Genomic DNA, 24260 nt, shown 5'->3' with positions numbered 1-24260 from the left:
AATAATTCGTTAAACTTCCGTTACACGATAAATCAGTCTAACCTAAAAGCCGTAAATTCAACTAAATACCTAGGCATTACAATTACGAATAACTTAAATTGGAAGGAACACATAGAAAACGTTGTGGGGAAGGCTAACCAAAGACTGCGTTTTATTGGCAGAACACTTAGAAAATGTAACACATCTACTGCACTACGCTTGTCCGTCCTCTTTTAGATTGCTGAGGCGCGGTGTGGGATCCTTACCAGATAGGACTGACGGAGTACATCGAAAAAAGTCAACGAAAGGCAGCACGTCTTGTATTATCGCGAAATATGGGAGAGAGTGTCACAGAAATGATACAGGATTTGGACTGGACATCATTAAAAGAAAGGCGTTTTTCGTTGCGACGGAATAGTCTCACGAAATTCCAATCACTAACTTTCTCCTCCGGATGCGAAAATATTTTGTTGACACCGACCTACATAGGGAGGAACGAGCACCACGATAAAATAAGGGAAATTAGAGCTCGTACGGAAAGATATACGTATTCATTCTTTCCACGCGCTATACAAGATTGAAATAATAGAGAATTGTGAAGGTGGTTCGAGAACCCTCTTTCAGGCACTTAGATGTGATTTGCAGAGTACCCATGAAGATGTAGATGTAGTACGGCTGTATTGAACGTCCTCAGCGTAGGCAAATCCTTTTTCCACCAGAAGTCCTTTCAACTTGCCTAAAACGTTGAAACTTCCTGGCAGATTAAAACTGTGTGCCGGACCGAGACTCGAACTCGGGACCTTTGCTTTTGGCAGGCAAGTGCTCTACCAACTGAGCTACCCAAACACGATTCACGCCCCGTCCTCACAGCTTTACTATTGCCAGTATCTCTTCTCCTACCTTCCAAAATTCACAGAAGCTCTCCTGCGAACCTGGCAGAACTAGCACTCCTGGAAGAAGGGATTTTGCGGAGACATGGCTTAGCACAGCCTGGGGGAAGTTTCCAGAATGAGATTTTCCCTCTCAACGGATTGTGCGGTGATATGAAAGTAGGAGACTCCGCTGCAGAGTGAAAATTTCACTCTGGAAACATTCCCCAGACTGTGGCTAAGCCATGTCTCCGCAATATCCGTTCTTTCAGGAGTGCTAGTTCTGCCAGGTTCGCAGGAGAGCTTCTGTGAAGTTTGGAAGGTAGGAGACGAGATACTGGCAGAGGTAAAGTTGTGAGGACGGGATGTGACTCGTGCTTGGGTAGCTCAGTTGGTAGAGCACTTGCCTGCGGAAGGCAAATGTCCCGAGTTCGAGTCTCGATCCGGCACACAGTTTTAATCTGCCAGGAAGTTTTCATATCAGCGCACACTCCGCTGCAGAGTGAAAATCTCATTCTGCTTAAAACGTTACAAGGAGATTGTCGTCTATTGTCGATGTCGACAGCTTTCCTTCGCCACGTGCATCACGCACTCGCATGCGGGTTTGGCCGAACTGTTGGCGCCGTTTCACTACGGTTGGAAGCGACTTTACATCTTGTTCACGTACTATCAAAATTTCTCGCCGAACCTGTGTACAGTTTAAATGATTCGCTCACAGGAACCGCACAGCCTCGTGTACTTCAGCTCTGTTGTACGTTTCCAGTGCCCACGCAGTTTCACAAGCCGCCTGTGATGAACTTGTAATCCGTACCGCAGCAGAAGCACATCTGCAGGAAATCTGGAACTCGTGCTCTCCTCATGCAATGCACCACTCTTGTTGCGCAGTGGTCTTAACGCTAGGCGAGATGTGCATTTTACGAGGCGTGTTTTTTTTTTAAGTAAGTACTGTTTTGCCACACCGCGGCCGCAGCTCTGCGGTCCGCGTTGAACGCATGCGCACTGGGTACCTACATCTGTTGTCTACGAACTGACGCCATTACAGTCTGATTCTTCCTTGTTTACGTTGTGTACTGAGGATTTAAGATGCCTCCGTTGTCCATTGTTTACTTCTTTCTTTTCTACTTATATAATCAAATAGCCTACACAAAGCTGGGCCGGGCACATGCGAGCACCAGCCCTCGCGAGCACCATGACTCGCAGAGCCCACCTTCCACGCACCCCCCCCCCCCCCTTTTCCGCCATTCCCCCGCCTCACCAACACTCAAGCATGCGAGACAAATGTGGATTACTGACTTTACGTCGTTAGAACAAAGCTGAGGCCTAGTTTGTAGTAATAAAACGTAACTAGTGAGAAGAAAATGGTCAACAAGGAAACAAAATTCTCATGACGAAAATCTAAATAATCTTTACGCTTTAAAGCACATCGAAAAGAAAATTGCCATTTAACTGGAAATCGTAGCTGTCCTCCAGTGTTTATCACACAAAATTATAGCTGTGTACAGTTACTGCAAAAGTAACATTTCCCGCTGCTTTGTGAGAAATTAGTATATTTAAATACTGAAGCAACATAAGTCAACTTTCTAGACTTAAGATAGAACAGAGAGAAAGAAGTAAGTAACCATGTAATTTTTATACAAGTCACCGTAGTTAATATCGCATTATCTTGCTTTGTCCCCGATTTTTCCCCTCCTTGCAACGTGCTTACAGGAAGAAATACGTGTGATTCATTATGGTGCTGCAACGAACTGATCACATAGCTCTCAAAATGGCGGAAGCAGCGCGTCCTTTCAGCGGTAGAAAGTTTGTGATACATTACTTTGTGACTGCCGCAACTATTCAATATGCAGCGCGTGTTCATCTTTTCCAAATCATCAATCATCAATCAATATCAACCAAAGCTACCCAAATGACTATATAGGATGTATGAGGGGTGTTTGAAAAGTCCGTGCAAAGTCCGAGAATGGCACCACTGGTGCGTATCGAGGTCATGTTTAGTTAGTAGCATCTTTGGAAAGAACGCACATCAAGTGTCAGCCATATTGTTCTATTTTTTTGTGTTTGGCATTCGTGTGAATCAAGGAAGTCGAATGATTGTAAAAAAAAAAATGGACGAAGAAGAATTGTACTGTATGCAAGGCAAAACGCTTCAGGAGACTAAAGAGAAGCTTGATAAACATTACAGTGACTCTGCATCTTTGATGAGAACAGTTTATAAGTGGTTTCAAAATCTTCGGAGTGTCCATATGGGCACAAGTGATGCTGAACGTTCTGGAGCCTCTGTGGAGATTAAGACTCCATAAATAATTGATAAAATCCCTTATTATGGTGTTGGATGACAGAAGAGTTAAGGTGCGTGAGATTGCTAGTGCTGTGGGCATCTCGAATGAACGGGTACATAACATTTTGCATAAACAATAGGACATGAGAAAGCTATCCGCAAGATGGGTTCCGCGATTGACGTGTACAGTTACTGCAGAAGTAACATTTCCAGCTGCTTCGTGACTACAAACGGAATAGTGTGAAGTGTTGTGAGTATTTTTTGCAGCTGTTCAGGAAGAATCCGCAGAGACCAAACAACAACCTAAACAATGGGTTACCAAGAGAGAATCTGCACCAAAAAATGGCGAAGACCCGTCCTTCGGCCGGAAAGGTTATGGCGACTGCATTTTGAGATTCGCAAGGGATAATTCTCATCGACTATCTGGAAAAGGGTAAAACTATTACAGGTGCATATTATTCATCGTTACTGGACCGTTTGAAAGCCGAGCAGCAAGAAAAACGCCGGCGATTGGCTCGCAAAAAAGTCCTTTTCCATCATGACAGTGCACCAGCACACACCTCAGCAGTTGTGGTCGCAAAATTAATGGAAATAGGATTCCCACTCGTTTCACATCCCACCTATTCTTCCTCGGACTGCTATTTGTTCCCCAATTTGAAGAAATTGCTGGCGGGACAAAGATTTTATTCAAACGAGGAGGTGATTGCAGCAACTAATAGCTATTTTGCAGACTTGGACAATTCCTATCATTCGGAAGTGATCATCTACTTAGAACAGCGTTGCACGAAGTGTACAAGTCTAAAAGGAGACTGTAGAAAAATAAAAAAGTTTTACTCGAAATATGCAAGTAGTTTATATTTTTGCACTGACTTTTCAAACGCCAATCCTAGACTTGCTCCCTCAGTCAGTGAGAGCTGTTTGCAGACGTACCGAATAAACGGTGATCGGCATGGAAGCGTGCTTGAGACACAGAAATAAAGGCACTCGCATAGTGTGGCCTCTTGGACAAGATAAATTAACGGCCCTTTTACATTACCTAAATTCAGTTCATAAGAACATTCGATTCACTATGAAAATAGAGATAAAAATATTGTTGCCTGCAATTCCTGGATGTTTTTGTTAGACTGAAAAATGGCGTATTCGGTTTGTCGTAAGCCCACAGATGTCGATTTCTGTTTACAATCGTCGAGGTGGACTTGCATACGGGGCTTGCATATGGAGCTCTAGCAGTTTCACATCCAGACTGCTTGTCCAAAGAGCACGCCCCACCTAAAGTCCAAATTCAGGGAAGACGGATATACTGTACTACTCGGAAGATTAAGAGGGGGCTCTTTTAGTTGAAACGGAGAACCAGGAAGGGGATAAGGAGGAGAGCACAAGGCTAAACCGCTGGATTTTCTTCCGTTCGTTGGTAATATTTCGATTAAGAAAGCAAGACTTTGCCGTGAGTTTCATGTGAAAGTGGTTTTACTCCCACCATTCAGGCCTCCTGCTATCATTGAAGGACAATTCGTTATTGCGTAAGGCTGGCAATAACAAAATACCTTGCTAGTATGGTATGGCTTTTATAGGCCAGAACATGCGCACTGTGAAAGAACTCTCCACATAGCGTCAGCGCTGTACTCGCATTCGGAGTCGACATAAACTTGTATTGCCGAACATTGTATCTGCACGTGAAACTTAATGTACAGGGCGTTTATGAATGAACATTGGGGTTTTAACGCTTTACAATATTTATTACATTGAACTTGCAGATATAAATGATATTTCAAATGTAAGAGCAACTCAGTTGTGTGTGGCATCAGTGTGCATGCGCAAAGCGCAATGTTTCCGCTGCAGTCCGCTAGACAGCGGTAGTAGCAAAGATCGCGACTGGTGAACAGATAGCGTTTTGTGTTTTGCAGTTTGCGAAGACCGAATCTGTAATTGCTGTACAACGTGCGTTCCGACTGAAATTCGGTTGTGATCCTCCAAGCGATAATAACATTCGTAGATGGTATCGTCAATTTAGAGATACTGGGTGCCTTTGTAAAGGGAAGAGCACAGAACGACCAAAAGTAGGTGAAGGGGCTGTTGAGCGAGTGAGAGAGTCGTTCACTCTTACCCCAAAGAAATCAGTCCGGAAGGCTAGTCGTGAATTTCAAGTTCCCGTGTCGACTGTTTGGGAAGTTTTAAGAAAACGCGTACAACTACACCCTGGCCGTTTACAGTTTTTACAGGCTCTAAAGCCGGCAGACCATGGATTATGTGCCAACTTTCCACACGAAATGTTTCATGACGATGAAGATTTTCTGTATCATGTTGTCTTCAGTGATGAATCGACCTTTCACCTTAGTGGACATGTTAACACTCATAATGTGCGCATCTGGGGCTCATAAAATCCTCACGAGGTCGCACAAATGCATTGAGATTCCCCTAAAGTGACAGGCTTTTTTTTGGGCCGTATCGCAGAGGAAAGTTTATGGGCCTTCTTTTTTGGTGAACCTACTGTAACTGGCACTTCTTACCTTGATACACTAGAGCAATGGCTCTTCCCTCAGTTGGAAGAAGATGAGCCACAGAACTTCATTTTCCTGCAAGATGGTGCGCCATCTCACTGGCATAGCGAAGTACGGGATTCGTTGAACTTCGCTGTACCCAAGCACTGGATAGACCGCAAGAGGTCCAGATTCACCCGACCTAACCCCATGCGATATTTTCCTTTGGGGCTTCATCAAGGATCGTGTGTACGTGCCTTCGCTACCACCCTGAATTAAGAAACTGGATTGAAGCAGCTGTTGCTACTATCACTGAAGACACTTATCAATGTTTGGGAAGAACTCGGCTATAGGCTTGATGTGTGCCGTGTGACAAATGGTGAACACATTGAACATTTATAAGGTTCTTGGTAAAAGTGTTTGAGTTGCTCTTTAATTTGACGTATCATTTATAACTAAGGCTAATATAATAAATATTAGAAAGCGTTAAAACCACAATATTCATTTATAAACATCCTGTGGTATGATAAAAATAGTTTTGATTAAAGCAACATCTTTTTGGGATTCCGTTGTCAAACAATTTGTGGAAATAGGCGCGCCGGGAAATCTGATGTATCGTGATATAACAAGATCATACGTGGAGAACCGTCATTTTCACTTCTTTCTCTAACCGAAGACGACAGAGGACGCCAGTGTCACCGGAGAGCGACAGTCCTACACATGTAGATCTTGAAACAGTCCGCCAGTCTGTGGCTAAGCAATGTTTCTGGAACATCCTTCTTCCAGGAACGCTGCCACCAGTTGTTTCGCAGGCGAACATCTGTGAAGTTTGGAAGGTGGGAGATGAGGTACTGGCGGAAATAAAGCTGTGGGGACGGGTCGTGAGTCGTGTACGGTTCACTCAGTCGGGAGAACACTTGCCCGAGAAACGCAAAGACTCTAGTTTTAAATCACGGTCCAGCACACAATTTTAACCAGTCAGCAAGTTTCAATCCTGAGTATAACCGAAAAGGGCAGGTCACGACTTTGGGATCACATATTTACTTCAAACTTTTTACACATTTGGCATGCCATTAAAACAACATAATGAGCAAGTGGTAGGGTGCACTACACTGGCAATTCCGAGACGTTTTACGCATATATTATGTGGGTTATTATCTGTAGGTGCAAGCCGTTACAGTTCGTGGTGGTCAAGTGATTAGCGGTTGAACTTCGTAACACGAACGTGTATGAGGAGACGGTTCGACACGCTCAGACTTGATTATTAATCTTTCTTTCACATCACTGATCTTATTATTTTATTTTTCGGTATTTGAGAGGTAAGAAAAAACACGTGTTTCTGCATAAAGTTTCAAATTGTTCTCCATGTCTGTATGAAAAATAATATCCTGCAACGTGTAATGTCAATAGCACATTCGACGAGTACTTGTACTTTACTCTTCTGGTCTTGTATATTATGAATAACGTCATTCGCATAATTATTCATCGGGATTTGACTTGTTTGTAAGCTTTCTACGAGAATAATATTCGTGAACAGTTTCTGCTCCTGTTTAAAATTGCTTGTAAGGTGGGCGGCATGGGCTTACTGCCCCTCCCATTCCTATTCGTCTTTTTTTCTTTCGTTCTTATAATTTAAGTAAAGAAACGACATCATTTCTAGAACATTTAATTCACGAGCACCAAGTGGTTGTTGCTTGATCGTATGGCAATTTCATTGGACTTCCCTAACGTTTCTTACAAATGGTTCAAATGGCTCTGAGCACCATGGGACTAAACATCTATGGTCATCAATCCCCTAGAACTTGGAACTACTTAAACCTAACTAACCTAAGGACAACACACAACACCCAGCCATCACGAGGCAGAGAAAATCCCTGACCCCGCCGGGAATCGAACCCGGGAACCCGGGCGCGGGAAGCGAGAACGCTACCGCACGACCACGAGATGCGGGCTGTTTCTTACACTCTTGCGTAATTGTAATGCAGGTTTACACAGAGCCAAATACATGATGGTATCGCGTTTTCTGGATGAGGTGGTGAGAATACCGACTGGATAAAGGAAAGCGAGTTTACCTTTTTGAAAGGACAGATTCGGCAAATTGCGTGTAGTCTACTGGCTGCACAGTCCGGTGGGCACTCCATGCATCAGTCTGGGCAGCTGAAAGTGTCGTAGCATTTCGCACAAATGGCATGAAATTCTGGCTGCAGGTTGAGTTAATAATAACACCCTGTGTGGCACTGTCTTTCTGCCGTGGAAACGAGGAAGGCGCCAATCGGGGTACCAAGACCGGAAACTGACATGTGCGTGATTTCCGTACCGTAAACGCCAGTGGCTGGAAGCCAAAGAATCTCTACAGGCGGTTTTCAATGCCGTATCCGACTGGATGGCATATTTGGCTTTTGCACGTACGTCTCCCTGACTCGTGGGAGGAAGTGCGGTTTCCTGCCTGCCCTCTGATTGGCGGATGATTTAGAAGTATGTAAGTATGTAATTATGAGGCAGAACTTTGCTAGAGCACGAGAGAAGTCTTGAGTAGGGGATTCCTTATTCTTTTTTTTTTTTTTTTTTTTTTTTTTTTTTTTTTTTTTTTTTTTTTTTTTTTTTGTTGAGGCCCGCCACGAATTCCTTTCCTGTATTCCTGTGCTAACCTTGTAAGTAGGCTGTTTAGATTTTTTTATTGGTAACGCCGCCGCCACGTAGCGCTCTGTATGAAAATCACTGGCTGTGCCGTGTGCAGTGAGTGGCTGGTTGGCATTGTTGTAATACTCGCCATTGTAGTGTTGGACAGCGGCAGTTGGCTGTTAGCGGCGCGTAGCGTTGCGCAGTTGGAGGTGAGCCGCCAGCAGTGGTGAACGTGGGGAGAGATACGGCGGAGTTTTGAAATTTGTAAGACTGGATGTCATGAACTGCTATATATATGTTATGACTATTAAAGTAAATACATTGTTTGTTCTGTATTAAAATCTTTCATTTGCTAACTGTGCCTATCAGTAGTTAGTGCCTTCAGTAGTTTGAATCTTTTAGTTAGCAGGCAGTAGTGGCGCTCGCTGTATTGCAGTAGTTCGAGTAACCAAGATTTTTGTGGGGTAAGTGATTTGTGAAACGTATAGGTTAATGTTAGTCAGGGCCATTCTTTCGTAGGGATTTTTGGAAGTCAGATTGCGTTGCGCTAAAAATATTGTGTGTCAGTTTAAGCACGGTCTCGTATAAATTTTTCTAAGGGGACGTTTCAACCTCTTCATCGGATTTCGACTTAGGCTCCCTTAAAAGGAGGACGCATCAGTATTTTGCCCTTTCGGATGCCAACTAGGGATAGAGACTTTGATATTCGGCGCAGCGGTACTGCAGAGCTGGACGGAGGATGGAGAGGCAGGGCGACTGGCCGCTACACCCTGGTATACGGGCCCTGCAAACTAACTTTTGTGGTCACACTAGTCGGCTTGTCCGCCAAACTTCGCGAACGCTCGGCTCCTTGCAGTCCCCACGAAAAAGCAATACTTAATGGAAACGGTATCGTGTCCCATAGAGAACTTGGACGAAGTTAAACAAGCAGTCAAGAACTATTAAAAACGTCACAAATAGTTGCTCGCTCCCCACTGTAGATGGCTGCTGGTACTCTTAACACCCGCAATGTCAAGTGCTGTGACGTACGTGCCACGGCCTGTGTTCATCGAGGGTCTCGGAAGCTTACCGAGTGATCTAGCAATGCTGAGCGCGCATCGCCCTCGCACGACCACGGACGTGCCCGCTGGCCGCCGTGCGGGCAGCTCGCGTGCCACCAGCCCTGATGTATGTATTTCACTAAATGAATGCGACAAATGCATCATTTGTGATTACTCATGTACAAATATTTGCAATAAAGATCATACATACTGCGTAATTTCTCCTTCGCTGTTAATACACTCCTAGAAATGGAAAAAAAACACATTGACACCGGTGTGTCTGACCCACCATACTTGCTCCGGACACTGCGAGAGGGCTGTACAAGCAATGATCACACGCACGGCACAGCGGACACACCAGGAACCGCGGTGTTGGCCGTCGAATGGCGCTAGCTGCGCAGCATTTGTGCACCGCCGCCGTCAGTGTCAGCCAGTTTGCCGTGGCATACGGAGCTCCATCGCAGTCTTCAACACTGGTAGCATGCCGCGACAGCGTGGACGTGAACCGTATGTGCAGTTGACGGACTTTGAGCGAGGGCGTATAGTGGGCATGCGTGAGGCCGGGCGGACGTACCGCCGAATTGCTCAACACGTGGGGCGTGAGGTCTCCACAGTACATCGATGTTGTCGCCAGTGGTCGGCGGAAGGTGCACGTGCCCCTCGTCCTGGGACCGGACCGCAGCGACGCACGGATGCACGCCAAGACCGTAGGATCCTACGCAGTGCCGTAGGGGACCGCACCGCCACTTCCCAGCAAATTAGGGACACTGTTCCTCCTGGGGTATCGGCGAGGACCATTCGCAACCGTCTCCATGAAGCTGGGCTACGGTCCCGCACACCGTTAGGCCGTCTTCCGCTCACGCCCCAACATCGTGCAGCCCGCCTCCAGTGGTGTCGCGACAGGCGTGAATGGAGGGACGAATGGAGACGTGTCGTCTTCAGCGATGAGAGTCGCTTCTGCCTTGGTGCCAATGATGGTCGTATGCGTGTTTGGCGCCGTGCAGGTGAGCGCCACAGTCATGACTGCATACGACCGAGGCACACAGGGCCAACACCTGGCAACATGGTGTGGGTAGCGATCTCCTACACTGGCCGTACACCTCTGGTGATCGTCGAGGGGACACTGAATAGTGCTCGGTACATCCAAACCGTCATCGAACCCATCATTCTACCATTCCTAGACCGGCAAGGGAACTTGCTGTTCCAACAGGACAATGCACGTCCGCATGTATCCTGTGCCACCCAACGTGCTCTAGAAGGTGTAAGTCAACTACCCTGGCCAGCAAGATCTCTGAATCTGTCCCCCATTAAGCATGTTTGGGACTGGATGTGCCTGTGGTTCTGTCAGTGTGATCATGTGATGTATCTGACCCCAGGAATGTGTCAATAAAGTTTCCCCTTCCTGGGACAATGAATTGACGGTGTTCTTATTTCAATTTCCAGGAGTGTATAACTGCGACAAACTAACAGGTTTATTTCCGTCGCAATATATATTTTTCAGCTCATTTTGTTTACAATTTTTCTTGCTGAGGAGTCGGGAGTTCAGTTTGAAGTTCCCGCTCTGCTCGCCTCATCCAGACCCATGTTGACTGAAATTCACTCTGATGCCGCGCCAGTACCTGCACCTAACGGTAAGTAAGTAGGCTGACACTACTAACAACGGAGGTCCTACAGCCCACAGTCTGAAAATCAGTCCTTTAAAAATGGATGCCCGTAGAGTAAAGCGTTTTTCTTCTACAATGGCTCCAGTAGCGAAAGTTTCATTATAACCACACTGTACTTTTAGAAAAATACAAAGAACTATGCGCGCCGGCCAGAGTGGCCGAGCAGTTCTAGGCGCTACAGTGTAGAACCGCGTGACCGCTACGATCGCAGGTTCGAATCCTGCCTCGGGCATGGATGTGTGTGATGCCCTTGGGTTATTTAGGTTTAAGTAGTTCTAAGTTATAGGGGACTGATGACCTCAGTAGTTAAGTCCCATAGTGCTCAGAGCCATATGAATCATTTGAACTATGCGCGTCGTAAACAAACATGTCATTATTAAATTTTCCCAAGTCAGTTACAGTAAGGAAAAAAATCGAAGTAAGAGATGAAGTACACAAGTCGACGCTCGAGTACTGCAAATGTGTGTATATATGCGTACCTGAACTCTTCATAGTCCCTAAATAGCACGAGAAATCGCAGTAGTGCTCTCAAACTTTCATGTGGTTCACAAGTTCTCTCGTTTTCATGCTGCTTCTAAATCGAAAATGCTGTGAGTAATTAGTAGTTCTGAAGTGTTTCTCTATTTACTTGGAATGATTCTAATAATGATGTGGATGTCTTGGAGTTTATAGTAACTTTCTGATAATACATTTTCGTTTCATTAAGCAGTCTTTACCCCATATATCGCGTTTCCTCTTTCGTTTCTATTTCGCAGTACAGAGGCACCGGCGGCCGAAAATACTAAACCGTCTTCACTGGAGCTCCACATAGTGGAAGCACGAACTGATGTTTGTACACGCATGCTTGGACTGTGTGGAAGTGAAAGACAACTATGCATGCTTGTACAAAGCGCTTGATCATGCGTGCTTGTCAGGATTATAGTTTCGTGTGTGGTCATCTTCAGGGTTGCTAATACGCTTCTCTTGGACGCACTGATTGTTTCGTTTCAGTTGAACATTCACCGTCCAGCACACATACACATACGTTCCGTTTATAGCGTCACCCTAGTCACTAAAACTGAAAAGACGCTGCCATTCGAAGATGTGAAACGCAGTACATGTTCAGTGTGAACTGACCTTCACAGGACTCCTCGCGTCGCACTACCACCTACGTCACTGAGTAATCAGCATCAGCTGTGCTCTGTCGTTCGCGGTGACAACAACCTGGGAGTCCTGCTGCCGTTAACTTATCAGCCTGCAGGCAGCCATGTTGCCACACTTCCATTCCTGCTTATCAAAGAACCGCGTCACATACTCCACACACAGTGGAGAACAATTACTCTTTGTTAACTTCGATTACGGGCAGAAATTTCCGCTCGGTCGTGCGTTGACCAGCGGTATGTCTCCAGGTAATGACATTGCAACTAGGCAACCACTGTGTTACGAACGAAAACTCAGATCGCGTATGTTGTTGTTGTTGTCTTCAGTCCTGAGACTGGTTTGATGCAGCTCTCCATGCTACTCTATCCTGTGCAATCTGCTTCATCTCCCAGTACCTACTGCAACCTACATCCTTCTGAATCTGCTTAGTGTATTCATCTCTTGGTCTCCCTCTACGATTTTTAGCCTCCACGCTGCCCTACAATGCTAAATTTGTGATCCCTTGATGCCTCAAAACATGTCCTACCAACCGATCCCTTCTTCTAGTCAAGTTGTGCCACAAACTTCTCTTCTCCCCAATCCTATTCAATACCTCCTCATTAGTTACGTGATATACCCATCTAATCTTCAGCATTCTTCTGTAGCACCACATTTCGAAAGCTTCTATTCTCTTCTTGTCCAAACTAGTTATCGTCCACGTTTCACTTCCATACATGGCTACACTCCAAACAAATACTTTCATAAACGACTTCCTGATAAGTAAATCAATATTCGATGTTAACAAATTTCTCTTCTTGAGAAACGCTTTCCTTGCCATTGCCAGTCTACATTTTATATCCTCTCTACTTCGACCATCATCAGTTATTTTACTTCCTAAATAGCAAAACACCTTTACTACTTTAAGTGTCTCATTTCCTAGTCTAATTCCCTCAGCATCACCCGATTTAATTTGACTACATTCCATTATCCTCGTTTTGCTTTTGTTGATGTTCATCTTATATCCTCCTTTCAAGACACTGTCCATTCCGTTCAACTGCTCTTCCAAGTCCTTTGCCGTCTCTGGCAGAATTACAATGTCATCGGCGAACCTCAAAGTTTTTATTTCTTCTCCATGAATTTTAATACCTACTCCAAATTTTTCATTTGTTTCCTTTACTGCTTGCTCAATATACAGATTGAATAACATCGGGGAGAGGCTACAACCCTGTCTCACTACTTTCCCAACCACTGCTTCCCTTTCATGCCCCTCGACTCTTATGACTGCCATCTGGTTTCTGTACAAATTGTAAATAGTCTCTCGCTCCCTGTATTTTACCCCAGTCACCTTTAGAATCTGAAAAAGAGTATTCCAGTCAACATTTTCAAAAGCTTTCTCTAAGTCTACAAATGCTAGAAACGTAGGTTTGCCATCTCTTAATCTTTCTTCTAAGGTAAGTCGCAAGGTCAGTATTGCCTCACGTGTTCCAACATTTCTACGAAATCCAAACTGATCATCCCCGAGGTCCGCATCTACTAGTTTTCCCATTCGTCTGTAAAGAATTCGCGTTAGTATTTTGCAGCTGTGACTTATTAAACTGATAGTTCGGTAATTTTCACATCTGTCAGCCGCTGCTTTCTTTGGGATTGGAATTATTATATTCTTCTTGAAGTCTGAGGGTATTTCACCTGTCTCATACATCTTGCTCACCCGCTGGTAGAGGTTTGTCATGAGTGGCTCACCCAAAGCCATCAGTAGTTCTAATGGAATTTTGTCTACTCCGGGGGCCTTGTTTCGACTCAGGTCTTTCAGTGCTCTGTCAAACTCTTCACGCAGTATCTTACCTCCCATTTCGTCTTCATCTACATCCTCTTCCATTTCCATAATATTGTCCTCAAGTACATCGCCCTTGTATAAACCTTCTATATACTCCTTCCACCTTTCTGCCTTCCCTTCTTTGCTTAGAACTGGATTGCCATCTGAGCTCTTGATATTCATACACGTGGTTCTCTTCTCTCCAAAGGTCTCTTTAATTTTCCTGTAGGCAGTATCTATCTTACCCCTAGTGAGATAAGCTTCTACATCCTTACATTTGTCCTCTAGCCATCCCTGCTTAGCCATTTTGCACTTCCTGTCCATCTCATTTTTGAGATGTTTGTATTCCTTTTTCCCTGCTTCATTTACTGCATTTTTATATTTTCTCCTTTCATCAATTAAATTCAATATTTCTTCTGTTACCCAAGGATTTCTAGCAACCCTCGTCTTTTTACCTACTTGATCCTCTGCTGCCTTCACTACTTCATCCCTCAGAGCTACCCATTCTTCTTCAACTGTGTTTCTTTCCCCCATTGCTGTCAATTGTTCCCTTATGCTCTCCTTGAAACTCTGTACAACCTCTGGTTCTTTCAGCTTATCCAGATCCCATGTCCTTAAATTCCCACCTTTTTGCAGTTTCTTCAGTTTTAACCTACAGGTCATAACCAATAGATTGTGGTCAGAGTCCACATCTGCCCCTGGAAATGTCCTACAATTTAAAACCTGATTCCTAATCTCTGTCTTACCATTATATAATCTATCTGATACCTTTTAGTATCTCCAGGATTCTTCCATGCATACAACCTTCTTTTATGATTCTTGAACCAAGTGTTAACTATGATTAAGTTATGCTCTGTGCAAAATTCTACCAGACGGCTTCCTCTTTCATTTCTTAGCCCCAATCCATAATCACCTACTATGTTTCCTTCTCTACCTTGTCCTACTGACGAATTCCAGTCACCCATGACTATTAAATTTTCGTCTCCCTTCACTACCTGAATAATTTCTTTTGTCTCATCATACATTTCATCAATTTCTTCATCATCTGCAGAGCTAGTTGGCATATAAACTTGTACTACTGTCGTAGGCATGGGCTTTGTGTCTATCTTGGCCACAATAATGCGTTCACTATGCTGTTTGTAGTAGCTTACCCGCATTCCTATTTTCCTATTCATTATTAAACCTACTCCTGCATTACCCTTATTTGATTTTGTATTTATAACCCTGTATTCACCTGACCAAAAGTCTTGTTCCTCCTACCACCGAACTTCACTAATTCCCACTATATCTAACTTTAACCTATCCATTTCCCTTTTTAAATTTTCTAACCTACCTGCCCGATTAAGGGATTTGACATTCCACGCTCCGATCCGTAGAACGCCAGTTTTCTTTCTCCTGGTAACAACGTCCTCCTGAGTAGTCCCCGCCCGGAGATCCGAATGGGGGACTATTTTACCTCCGGAATATTTTACCCAAGAGGACGTCATCATCATTTAATCATACAGTAAAGCTGCATGTCCTCGGGATAAATTACGGCTGTACTTTCCCCTTGCTTTCAGCCGTTCGCAGTACCAGCACAGCTAGGCCGTTTTGGTTAATGTTAAAGGCCAGATCAGTCAATCATCCAGACTGTTGCCCCTGCTACTACTGAAAAGGCTGCTGCCCCTCTTCAGGAACCACACGTTTGTCTGGCCTCTCAACAGATACCCCTCCGTTGTGGTTGCACCTACGGTACGGCCATCTGTATCGCTGAGGCACGCAAGCCTCCCCACCAACGGCAAGGTCCATGGTTCATGGGGGGGAGGGGGGGGGGGGGCAGTTCGCGTAAACAAATATTTTAAGGTGTTTATAGTCTGATTGTAATCAGTTACCATCGTTTACAACTGCCTGTTAACCTGGCATGACATATTACATCACAAATGAATGTTTTTACAATGTCTTGCTCTTACTGGCGCGGACAAAAGCGTTCTTAGAGAGGTAACAGCTTTGAATGCACCTATAGCTCTCAAAATTCTGCGTTACATTTTTTTTTTTTTTTAAATTCCCTGTCCAAGACTGGTTGCTGCTTTAGGGCAGGTCTATAGCGGAATGCTTTCTTACGAATATCAGCCAGCTACACTGCTCTTTAAATGGTTTTTATTTTATAAAATAAATGCAACAACATTGCTCTTTAAATACTTTCCATCTCATAAAATAAAAACCACTTAAAGAGTAGTGTAGTTTTCCTGACATTCGTAATAATCATTTAAAGACATATTTTGAACTGCGGGCCCCAAAGAACAAACTTTGAAGTCCATAATGTCATGCACTGATATGGGGAACTTTCTGAAATACATAACGATAGGAATAGAAACGTTAAAACTAATCGAAAGTGTGAAATTCAATAAGGTTTCTCTAGAGAAGAAACGCATCCCAGCCAACGCTGGTACCTCACATCAGATAATATGCAGCAAAATTATGGGTCCAACGAGAAACTAATAGTAAACCATCTCATAAGGAACACCTAAATCAAGATATGTATGTGACTGCCCTAAAACTAAGTAACAGTACCACTCCATTAATTTCTGAGACCATGTCACATTTTATAAATATCTGTGTGCAAAACATCAGCACTCAGATCATATGTAGACACAAAAATAAAGTCGAACGTCTCATGGAAAAACAAACTAAGAGGGTACAGTACTGCCCGACACAGAAAAGATGTACAACAACATACTTTGTCGTTCTTGTCAGAACAGCGTTTTTTGTAGAATAACACTATTTTAATTAATACACTGAAGCCGGATACCAATGTAGGAAAGAAAGGCAATTTGTATGTTTAATTATTCAGATGTGCACTTCCTTAAAATAGATCCCTGAATCAAGTTTGGTTATGTTTGTGAATTGAATGAATGGTTGGTCGTCTGTTGACCACAGATAGTGAAGGTAGATTCTGTAATCATCTTTGAGACAGTTCTCAGGTCACCTTTGGCTGAACCACAGAGAGGAAGTATACCAGACCATCAGATTTCCTGGAATGTGGCTGACCAAACGGTGGCAAGGTCCTCCCCACTTCTGCAGAAGCGCGGGATGATCGGATGAACGGCCATGTTTCAGCACTCTGTCGCTGATTCCTCAGGTGTGAAGAAGTGCTGTGCTCCATGTGTGCTCCAGAAAAACAAAGTTGAATGAAAATGGTATGCATACTTAGGAGTAGATGAACTACTAATTTCTCTTTTCAGAAACTTTTGAGGGGAGGCTGGTGTAAATTGTTCTGAAAAAGATAAGCAGGTACAAATTCATGGGGAACATGGGTTCTTCGGAAGTGACAAGGAAACCATCTGTTGTAATCATAAGACGAAATACTAGCGTGTGGTGGTATTAAGATAAAATACTTGAGTGTGTAAATTTAAGTCGAAAATAATTAAGATTTCCGTGTGCAAAACTTGAATTAGAGACAAGCACTTCCACGTGGTGAGTCTCAATTTGACTATGAGGCAATAAAAAAGAATTAAAAGAGCTTGTCCTAGCATTCAGTTGAGGATCAGTGTGTGACATAAATAAGATACCAAAACTTCCATTATGACATATATTCGTGTGACGACAGCCTGATATTCAGATACTCTGAGAGTGAATTAAGGTGAGTCAGCCATCTACCCGCCAACTCCATGTGGGTGTTGTGTGATCTCCTTAGGCTAGTTAGGTTTAAGTAGTTTTAAGTTCTAGGGGACTGATGACCATAGATGTTAAGTCCCTTTTTTTTTGGGTTGCACTGCACAGGAAGATGAGCACAAATCCTCCAGAGTGTGTGGCAGGAAAATTATTATGTAGGTCAGTGCCGTGTGAATCTGGGATGTCTGCTGTTTGATGTGGGGAAGCAGAATGAGTAGAAAAGCAAACATTTTGTTTTTAGAGATATGTTTTATACTGTCTGCGTCAGAGCGAATTTAGTGGGTCAAGCATGATTTTTCCTAGTACAGCACGAAAGTCAGTAAATTCGTTATGTTGCTAATGAATGAGGTTACGAGAGTGTGGGAGGGAATGTAGTAGCAAAAGATTCCTTACCAATCCAGAGAGTGCACTGTACCAACAGACAGAAACATTACAGGACCATAGAATAGTGAAATTCTTATGTTATGTGGAGAATCCCTTGTTTAACTATTGTGATTAAGAGTAATGCAAGAAATTTTGCAACACAGCATGAAAGAATTTATTGTAATAAAAGAGAAGATATGTGAGACAAATAGTGGTCTTGAGTATTCAGTTGTGGGTAGCCATTTTGTTGAGGTATTTTAGCACAACTTCCATTTTATTGCTGGGATGTCCAAGCTCTGGATAAAACATATACCACAGGAAGGAAATTTGGCCTTGCCAGGGTGGAGTTACTCCATCAGAATTGTGCACTAGCTATTAGTCAGATGTGTTATCCATTCCGTTGCATTAAAAAGTAAGACCAGAATAAATTGTAACTTAAATGATAGGCACTAGGTCTCATATTTCAAGCATAGTTGCAGTAGGTATGATAATCATGAAAATATTGCTATGAATCGTTCGCGGCCACGAAAAAAAGCGATCTAGCGATCATGCAGACCGATCGCAATTTACTCTCTACCAGAGCCCCGAAATCACGGTAGATGTCAGTGTGTGTCACACTCGTTCACTGGTCGTACCAAGGATCCAATTTAGGCTCACTTTTGGCAAACGTCAGTTAAATCAGATAAAGGCAGTGGTCTAGTTATCATAAGCAAAAGTTAACGATTTCTTTTGTAGTAATGGTATCACACAAATCAATAGAAACCCCACAATCAAATTTGTAGCCCAAACCAAGAAAACGATAAAAGCATGTCATATAATACTTACAGAACATGAGAAAAGGACATGTATACCAATGAACCCTAGAACAACATAATTCTGTGGACACCCTAAGATACACAAACAATTTGTTCCTATACAACCTGCAGTAGACAATTTTAATAGCAACACATTCCGCATAAGCAAGAAATTAAGCAACCTACGTTATAAATTTTACACATACAACAAAAAATGTACAGTATGGAATTCTAGAACATTAGCTAAGAGCATAAAAGACATAAAAATACCTCCAAACGCAAGATTTATATCTTTCTATATTACTAACCTACACACGAACATCCCAATCCAGGAAACAATGGATATCATAGAACAAAACCTAATCAAATACAGGAAAATCTCAATACAAGGTACAAAACCTAATTTACAACAAAAATTACTTCGAGTTTGATAACGAAATATGCACACAAAAAGATGGAGTCGCGATGGAATGTAGCACTGCTGGAATAATAGCTAACATAGTCCTTAACAGCTTGGAAGAAAAATTCTTCGAAACAACAAAAGCAATTAATCAAAAAATCATGTAGTATTACAGATACGTAGACGACACTTTAACGCTTACACTAGGTAATCTTAATGACACAGACGAAATACCGTAGAAGACAAAACTAATAAAACAGTTAACTTTCTCGACCTGACTATTAAAAACACTAACTGCAAAGATTGCTTCCATATTTGCAGAAATCCTACCACAAGAGACTGTATTATCAGTGCAGACTCATGTCCCACAAAAGCCCACAAACTCGCATTCTTCCACACACTGTTTAACAGATTAATAAACTTGCCAGTAGAAGATGATGGAATTCAGATGGATATAAAAATCTTTGAATACATAGCCCAGCAAAACGATTAAGACCCTAAAACTGTAACACAATTATACTACAACAAAATACAATCAGAAAAGCACAGTGTACATAAAGAAATAATAAACCAACACACAACGAAAAAGAATAAAACAACATACGTAACCACACCTTATCTAGGAAGCATTTCAAACGAAATTCACAAATTATTTTTAAAAAAAAACAGACAGCACCTTTGAATATCAAAACAAACATAGCTCCAAACACAAAATCCACAAAAGCAATTCGAAAACTCCCATACACAGCAACCCGGCATTTACAAAATTTCGTGTAACACATGCCACAAATTCTACATAGCACAAACCAGTAGGAACTCCAAAATTAGATACGAGGAGCACACCAGACAAAAAGAAAGTAAACCATCCACATTTTTTCGACGTTTACAAACAGAAAAACATGACAACACCTATAAAACGAAGCACTAGAGATCCTCCATATTACGCAGAAGGGGGCATGTATGAACGCCCTTGAGGAAATAGAGGTATATTTACATGCGTACAGCAACCATACAAATTTACTGAAAGAACAAACAGACCTAAAGCACGAAAAGTACCTAGAAAACTTTATTCACATAAATCAAGAAAAGGGTTATACTAATACATCCCTGGAAATTGAAATAAGAGCACCGTGAATTCATTGTCCCAGGAAGGGGAAACTTTATTGACACATTCCTGGGGTCAGATACATCACATGATCACACTGACAGAACCACAGGCACATAGACACAGGCAACAGAGCATGCACACCGGTGTCAATGTGTTCTTTTTTCCATTTCCAGGAGTGTATATGATGCGCCGGCCGGTGTGGCCGTGCGGTTCTAGGCGCTTCAGTCAGGAACCGCGTGACCGCTACGGTGGTAGGTTCGAATTCTGCCTCGGGCATGGATGTGTGTGATGTCCTTAGGTTAGTTAGGTTTAAGTAGTTCTAAGTTCTAGGGACTCATGACCTCAGAAGTTAATTCCCATAGTGCTCAGAGCCATTTGAAAACCATTGTAAAAGGATTTGGTAAAAGCAAGCCGGACGACGCAGACTTTACAAATGAATTAAAACTGTATACTCACAATATTATTTCCTAAGATACTGTAAGAGCAACTTTACATATCAAATTTTAACATTATTTTACAAAACAAAACCGTAAATGCGCAGCGAGATCTTGTACAAAGTAAACCGACCCGCCAGTTTACAACATAAAGATTCTAGGAAATGTAGACAAAAATATATTACGATATTATTAGTTTCAGTTACAGACTGTGCAGTTAAAGCACATTTCAAAGTTGTTTGAATTAAACAGCATTTATCTTTAGCGGATTATTTTAATACATATTACTCGTTAAGGGTCAAAACCAAGTGCGCTATTATAAGGACCGGTAAATTACTGTAAGTTCCACTTCCGCATATGCCATCAACTCCCCAAAATCTTGTGCGTATTACTTGCCGATACGGCGACAATGTTACTTTCTATCCAAATTACTAATGTTGCTACTTCTAATGCTACCCTCATCACATGCAAGTACGAGGAGCGTTTGAAAAGTCCGTGCAAAAAAAAAGAAAAAAAAACTACTTACGTGTTTGGGGTAAACCTTTTCTATTTTTCGACAGAGCCTCCTTTTAGACTTATACATTTCGTCCAACGCTGTTCTAATTTGTTGATCCCTTCCGAATAATAGGAATTGTCCAAGTCTGTATGTAGTGCGAGGGAGCCAAGTCTGGAGAACAGGGGGGATGTGAAACGAATTGGAATCCTATTTCCATTAATTTTGCGACCTCAACTGCTGAGGTGTGTGCTGGTGCATTGTCGTGATGGACTTTTTCGCGGTCCAACCGCCGGCGTTTTTCTTGCAGCTCGGTTTTCAAACGGTCCAGTAACGATGAATAATATGCACCTGTAATAGTTTTACCCTTTCCCAGATAGTCGATGAGAATTATCCCTTAAGAATCCCAAAAGACAGTCGTCATAACCTTTCCAGCCGTAGGAATAGTCTTCACCTTTTTTGGTGCAGATTCTCCCTTGGTAACCCATTGTTTAGATTGTTGTTTGGTCTCAGGCGTATAGTAATGCATCCATGTTTCATCAGCCGGCCGGAGTGGCCGAGCGGTTCTAGGCGCTGCAGTCTGGAACCGCGCAAAGCTACGGTCGCAGGTTCGAATCCTGCTTCGGGCATGGATGTGTGTGACGTCCTTAGGTTAGTTAGGTTTAGGTAGTTCTAAGTTCTAGGGGACTAATGACCTGAGATGTTAAGTCCAATAGTGCTTAGAGCCATTTGAACCATGTTTCATTCACAGTGACGAAACGACTCTTTAAGTCCTGCGGATTCTTCCTGAACAGCTGCAAACCATCCTTGCAACATTTCACACGATTCCGTTTTTTGGTTAAGCGTGAGCAATCGCGGAACCCATCTTGCGGATAGCTTTCTCCTATCCAAATGTTTATGCAAAATATTATGTCCCTCCCTTTCGAGATGCCCACAGCACTAGCAATCTCACGTGTCTTAACTCTCCCGTCATCCATCACCATATCATGGATTTTATCAATAATTTCTGGAGTCTTAACCACCACAGGGCCTCCAGAATGTTCAGCATCACTTGTGCCCATATAGGCACTCCGAAAATTTTGAAACCACTTATAAACTGTTGTAACTGAAGTTGCAGAGTCACCGTAATGCTTATCAAGCTTCTCTTTAGTCTCCTGAGGCGTTCTGCCTTTCATAAAGTACTGCTTAATCTCCTCACGAAATTATTTTTCTTTCATTTTTTGACAATCACTCGACTTCCTTGATTCACACGAATGCTAAACACAAAGAAATAGACCAATATAGCTGAAACTTGGTGTGCGTTCTTTCCAAACATGCTACTAATTAAACATGACCACGATACGCGCCGGTGGTGCCATCTCTCGGACTTTGCACAGACTTTTCAAACACCCCTCATACATCCTATATAGTCATTTGGGTAGTTATGGTTGATATTGATTGATGATTAGCATGCACGGTTTTGGTCTGAGTACATCCCACACAGATATACTCAGACCAAAACCATGCATGCCAATCACCAGTTAATATTAACCATAGCTACCCAAATGACTAGAAGGTTTGTTACTGTGACAGATTAAAACAGTGGATTGAGGGGAATAAAAGTGAAAATCACAATATTTGACGTAAAACTTGTGCAACCGATTTACCTCTGAAACTAATTTGTGGAATTAAATCTAATGTCTCGGAAACAAGAAGCAGAATGCAGATGTCATCGGGCCTCGGATAGTAGCCAATGGTCTTCCTCAGGGAGCCGTACCGAACCCTCTCCTATACTTGCTGTATGCGTAAGACATTGAAAACTATCTTTCGCCAGGAGTATCTACCTTACAATTCTCTAATGATGGGTGGCTTTTCGATTGTTTGTTCTACAGAAACAGAGAAAGACATTACGGATCATGCTGTATAACACCTTAGAATTTAACTGAAAGAGATTAGCCTGGAGATATCACCGATAAAATCATCGATAGTTGTGAGAACAGTTTCAGATTATCCGAATAGTATGAGGGTTGGTGTAATAAATTTCCCATTCAGAAGTCGAGCTAACCTTCTAGGCATGAGAACTGACTCGAGACTAGCGTGGCGACGTCACATAAATGATATCTCTTCCAACGTAACATATGTGGCCGACGCATGGTTTGGAGTTCATTAGAAAATTCTGCTCAACTTTTGTACTACTCTTTTGAAATCAGTCTTGTATTATGGATCCATATTTTACCATGATGAGTCAAGAAATCCGATATCGAAGTTGGAAAATTTTCAGTGTAGCTCTATTCGAATATCCAATGGAGCCATGCTATCCACGCACACTAATGCTCTTCTTGTTGAGGCAGGGGAATCACCACTGAGTATCACAAGGAGAAAACGTGAGAATGAATTCATTTTGAAGCGAAGCTCTCTGTTCCACAGAATTATGAAATATTGATCAGGCACCAAAAAATTTAACTATTTGTCTGGAAATACACTCCTGGAAATGGAAAAAAAACACATTGACACCGGTGTGTCAGACCCACCATACTTGCTCCGGACATTGCGAGAGGGCTGTACAAGCAATGATCACACGCACGGCAAAGCGGACACACCAGGAACCGCGGTGTTGGCCGTCGAATGGCGCTAGCTGCGCAGCATTTGTACACCGCCGCCGTCAGTGTCAGCCAGTTTTCCGTGGCATACGGAGCTCCATCGCAGTCTTTAACACTGGTAGCATGCCGCGACAGCGTGGACGTGAACCGTATGTGCAGTTGACGGACTTTGAGCGCGGGCGTATAGTAGGCATGCGGGAGGCCGGGTGGACGTACCGCCGAATTGCTCAACACGTGGGGCGTGAGGTCTCCACAGTACATCGATGTTGTCGCCAGTGGTCGGCGGAAGGTGCACGTGCCCGTCGACCTGGGACCGGACCGCAGCGACGCACGGATGCACGCCAAGACCGTAGGATCCTACGCAGTGCCGTAGGGGACCGCACCGCCACTTCCCAGCAAATTAGGGACACTGTTGCTCCTGGGGTATCGGCGAGGACCATTCGCAACCGTCTCCGCGAAGCTGGGCTACGGTCCCGCACACCGTTAGGCCCTCTTCCGCTCACGCCCCAACATCGTGCAGCCCGCCTCCAGTGGTGTCGCGACAGGCGTGAATGGAGGAACGAATGGAGAAGTGTCG

The 24260-nt window shown here is 43.3% G+C and overlaps 1 non-coding gene across 1 annotated transcript; it reads right to left on the bottom strand.

The window, feature by feature from the left end:
- Positions 1-750: 750 nt before the first annotated feature.
- On the bottom strand, positions 751-825 carry Trnag-gcc (transfer RNA glycine (anticodon GCC)). The gene has a single exon. It is a non-coding gene; the product is annotated as a tRNA-Gly (tRNA).
- Positions 826-24260: the final 23435 nt, after the last annotated feature.

Source organism: Schistocerca gregaria, chromosome 7 (assembly GCF_023897955.1).
Source record: "Schistocerca gregaria isolate iqSchGreg1 chromosome 7, iqSchGreg1.2, whole genome shotgun sequence".
Taxonomy (NCBI): Eukaryota; Metazoa; Arthropoda; class Insecta; order Orthoptera; family Acrididae; genus Schistocerca; species Schistocerca gregaria.
This window is presented reverse-complemented; position numbering and strand designations above follow the sequence as displayed.